Consider the following 5,233-nt stretch of genomic DNA (forward strand, 5'->3'; position numbering starts at 1 on the left):
TTACTCATATGTACTTTATGTATACCTCATGTAATTAGTCTTTAGTGGGAAGACAATTAGTACTAAATATTTTTTTTTGAAAAGATATTTATTTCTTAGAAAGATGTACTTTATTTACTATTTTTGTATCAGGTGCCTATATAGGTTTATATTATTACACTAAGATAAGGAAACAGTGTAATATGCGCGTTTACCCTACAAAGTTCAGTATTTCTTTGTTTCCCCCCACAAGGCTTCTCTTTAATAGCGGATGTTAAAATGTTAAAGAATATACAGTGTTAAACCCGACATTATTAGTCATTAACCAGAGAGAGAGAGAGAACTGAAACAAGTGCCTGGTAAATTGCCCGAAAGAGGTTAGTAAAATCTTTAAATACCAGAAGTAAGAAAGAACATTCAGCTGTACTAATATCAATAAAATAAAAATTATAAAAATACTTAGATCTGATTACAGAAAACAATAACGAATTAATCATGTGGAGACAAATGGGAAAAAAACCATGGTAAATAGAATATCTTCTACAACAGTGCTGACACGTGGAACATGGATACCATTCAGATGTTTCTCTGTTATTATTGAGGATTTAAAACCCATGCAAGGTGTAAGTGTTATTGAAGGTTTATATAGAATAATGCTATCTATGCCTAAAATGAGGGGTGTTCATAAATATAATCATAATTTATAAATATAAAAACTACTCAGATCGTATATAATGCATGAAATATATGCAATTTGTTTGTTTGTCAAAGTGTTATGTTCTACAGAAATTTAGGTATATTGAACCTTTTATTGTTTTATCATTCCTAAATAGAACCACTGTTTCATTTTTTTTTAGGAATGGGGTTCTGGTTTTTTTGTTGTGTTTCGTTGTGTGTGCTTCCTGAGAAGTTCTTGGAAGAGATCACCAGATTGTAAAGAAGATGCCATCCTTAGGAATCCTTCTGAACTGATACAAGGAAGGAAAGTAAGGAATGAGGAAAAAAGTCTGTACCGGACAAAGGATTCAAGAGGAAGACATAAAGAGTAAGGACGTTATACTGCACACATTAGTGGAGAAGTGGAACATCTGGGTCAATTAAGTTTTAGTTGTACAAGTTTAATGATTTATATTCAAACTAATCAAGAAATGTAAGATATCAATTGTTTGATATTACCCTTCTTCAGTTACCTCTAAGACTGAAATAGATCATCAGTAACCCTCTTATGATTATGATATTTTTATAGTGGGGTTCATCAAGAGTATGGACTCAAGTATGTACAGGAGAGCTCCACACTGAGGTTAATTAATAGTAGCCCCCTCTAGATAAAAGCCCGAAAAGTGGATTTCCCAGTATAGAAAGGGACGCTAGTGGGCTTTGAACATAGAGAGGAAGGAGTGGGCGCAATACAAGCACTGTGTAAGTTACATACTTGTTATGTTTGGTATTATTTGTGATATGTTGTTCCCATGTCATCATTAGGATCATGGAGATATTATTGTTTGGCTCAGTAAAAAGTGCAAAAGCTGCCATGATGTATAATGAAGGATTCATTTTATACTCCCCCATCGCTGTGTGCTCCATTATGACCATGTAAGAGGTATTTTTTGTTATTTAAATAAGTAGGTTACAGTGTTAGTGATTGTGTAATAAGAAAATTTATGTTTTTGTTTAGCTCCCATTGACCATTCCATTTGTGTACGAGGTTCATATTGTATTTGCAATCCATTTGGAATTTTTGTTCCTATATGATAGTTGTCCACAGGTTGTACCCTAAATAAAGGGAGTAACTGCCAGTGCTGTCTTTCATTCACCTGGTGAAAACATATCTATCTATCTATATATATATAAAACCACACACACACATACATATATATACATATATATAATTTATTATACATATATATATCTATATATATATATATATATATATATACATATATATGCATATGGATAACATATGTGTGTGTTACATTATATTACTATATATAATTATATATATCACAATTATATATATATATATATAATATATATATATATATATATATAATTCTTTTTATTATATATTTTTTATATATTTACACATATGTATGTGTATATATATATGTACACACACAAACACACACACCCACACACACACATATATATATATATTATATATATATATATATATATATATACTTATATATATATATATATTATATATATATTTATAGATATATATTATAAAATACATAAATATACTACATACAATATATATGTGTGTGTCTTGTGTGGGTGTTATACATATACATAAGCCTATTTCTGTACAATAGACCACGCGCTGGTTTACCACGTTGGCTCCAAGTCCAAAAATAAGAAATATCGAACTCAGGGAGGGCATAAATGAGATTATATTCTGACCTCGCCTGACCCGACAGTTACCAGTGCGACATCGAAGCAGAACTGACCTTCAAGGGACTCTCCTCTCTTATCTCCCTGCGGGTGAATCGGTCCTTACTTAGGCGATTCAGAGCGAAGGGAGGACCGTACTGGCAAAGGCACTTGACAGGGCACAGCTGGTGGTGCCAAGCCAGATAATGCCAAGAGAGCCACTATGACCTCTCTGTGTCAAGGCTTTTGCATGGCGGAAAATTAAAATGTCCGGCAGGCCAATGCAATTTCGGCCTCGGTTTTACGCGTTAATGGGACGTGACGGCATTCTTGTTTGCTGCCACAATGCTTGGGTTAATGTAGTTCTGCCTCTAGCCTATTCTTTCCTATACAAATTTAAGTATTGGAACTCTGTGCACACTTCTGGTGAACTGGGCCCATCTTCGGCGTAGGGGGGACGTGGGCGCCCTTTTACCTCCCGCAGGGGGGGAGTGTGTCTGGGGGGCCTTAGGGGCCTGCCAAAGGTTGCATTGGTTCCCATTCTTTGCTAGGGAGGTCGGCAGCAATCTGATGACTGCCAGGTCTCTGTTTTGAGAAAAGATAGGCAGGTAGGAGCCCCTCACTTTGTCTTGTTCTGTCTAAATAGCTGCCACTAGACAGAACACTAACTTCCCATCCTGCCATAGGAACTGCCTGAATAAAAGTTAGCTTCTCTCCATTACTGTGCTGAAATAGTCTGTGGTTAATTGTTTCAGAGGGATGAAGGAATTTACTGGAACAGGTGTGGGACCCCTCCTCTCTCATTGAGGTGAAACAGCCTTTGGGTGTTTCAGAGAGAAGAGGGATTCAATTAAAAAAAACGTCCTATTTAAAGAGAAAAAAAACAAAACACAGACAGATGTTAATGTTGACGACCCGTGCAAGTCCCAGACCACGGCAACCACCCTAAAGCCATACGTACTTCTGGGTGGCAAAAGAAATCCGCGAGCACAGGATGACACTGTCACGCCTGCTGCTAAGATGGTGGACAAGACAGAAAAAACATCTAAAAATATGTCTGTCCACCAGATTATCCAACAGATGGACTCTCATGCTGTCCCCTCCAGGCCAGCACCCCAGTCAGGAAGATCTCTGAGTACCCCTCAGACGACCCCGCTGACCGAATTGGGAGCACCAGCTGAACCAGCCGAAACAGCTGGTGCCCCCACGAGCAAGCCCAGAAGACGAAAGGGCGGGCCGAAACGTCCGAGGCCGGAGACCGACTCTGAGGGAGAGTCTGGACCGCCAAGGCGTTTCCCCCAGTTTAAGGTCCCTGTCAAACCCGAAGGCTTCGACAATGCCTACCAAATGGTCAGGGCATTGGAGAGCCCAATGCAAAAAAACCGGTTGTCGATCAGGGTTGTGCAAGATCAGGGCATGATCATCATGCCCAAAAGATCAAGTACCCTTTGTTTCCTGCAGGAAACGAAGGAAAACTAAAAGGATGGGAGGAAAGGAGCCCTCTTACCACTGAATCACGGGAAAGAGGGTCAAATGGGGCTACTTGGCTTGATGTGAGGGGATCGCACACACCCCCAAGGGCATGGAAACTCCCGAATGTCGAAAAGGGGAAGACCCAACCAGGCAAGGGCCTGTGACAGAAGGGTACCCAACCTCTACCCTTGATCTGGGTAACTGGGGTACTTCGATTGTAGTGCTATCCACTCGGGTTTCAAGGCCAAAAGTAAGACACCACCATGCTAGCTGCACAGCCAAGCCTAAATGTGGCGTCTGTAGCAAGGCACACAACACCGAGGTGTGCATTAAAGCCTACGAAGAGGAAAAGAAGGAGACAACAGCCAAATGTCCTAACTGTGCCAAGAGGCCTCACGCCTGGAGCCTAGCTTGCTCTGTCAGGAAAGAGGCGCCCCTCAAGCGGCAAGAGGTTGCAAAGAAGCGACCAGACTTTGTTCCCGCCCCCCCAGGCACCTATGTCTGGGGGAAGAACAAAAGTGAAAAGGCCTCCTGACCTCCTAAGGAAGGAAGCCGCCCCCCAGCCGAAACCGGAGATCTCCGACAAAAAGGAGTTCCCTCAAATGAAGCAAGTGCAGAAGAACACCAGGAATAAAGGTTCAAACAGCACCACAAAGTCCTCCCCAAAAGCAGAAGACCTCCTCCTCGATGAGGGGGACATGTCGATGCTGCTGACTGCTGTAGTCACAGCAGTGGCAACAGCCTTGGAAAGGACGAGTGAAGAGGCCGAGAAAGCAGTAGCGGTCGCCATGACGGCAATGATCAAGACTGTTGCAGTCCTAAAGGGAAGGAAGCTGGAAAGGGCCAAACCAGCCCCATCCTCACCCTCACCCTAGGACGAGACTCCCCTACCTACTCTAACCCAGGCCATGCCCTTACAGGCAGAGCAGGTTGATTCAGTGCCAGAGCCAGAATCAAAACAAGCTGACCTTGCCCACGCAAGGCCAGCAAAGAACAATGCAAAGAAACAGCCTGAACAGAGAAAAGCCCAAATACACATAGTCAGAGCTACCACCCCCAGTGGACCTAGGGATAGCCTGACAGCCGAAGAAGACCTCTCAACCAGCAATGGAGTTGTCAAACTCTGAAACTAGTCGATCCGAATACGACTATGTCTCTGATGTAACTATCATCTAGTAACATCATGGCACGCAATATAAGCATTCTGCAGTGGAACATCTATGGGTTCTCCACAAGGAATGCCATCCTCCACACAAAATGCGATCAGGAGCATTGAATTATTATCCAGTGACATTACCGTGGAACCTTTTCGCATCCGGGTATCATGTCTCATGCTGCAATGTGTGATGGCAAAGAGGCTTCACCATTGTCAGGCGCAACCTGCGCTCCAAGAGCTGTTTCCTTAGCC

This window comes from Penaeus monodon, chromosome 44, assembly GCF_015228065.2.
Source record: "Penaeus monodon isolate SGIC_2016 chromosome 44, NSTDA_Pmon_1, whole genome shotgun sequence".
NCBI classification, from domain to species: Eukaryota; Metazoa; Arthropoda; class Malacostraca; order Decapoda; family Penaeidae; genus Penaeus; species Penaeus monodon.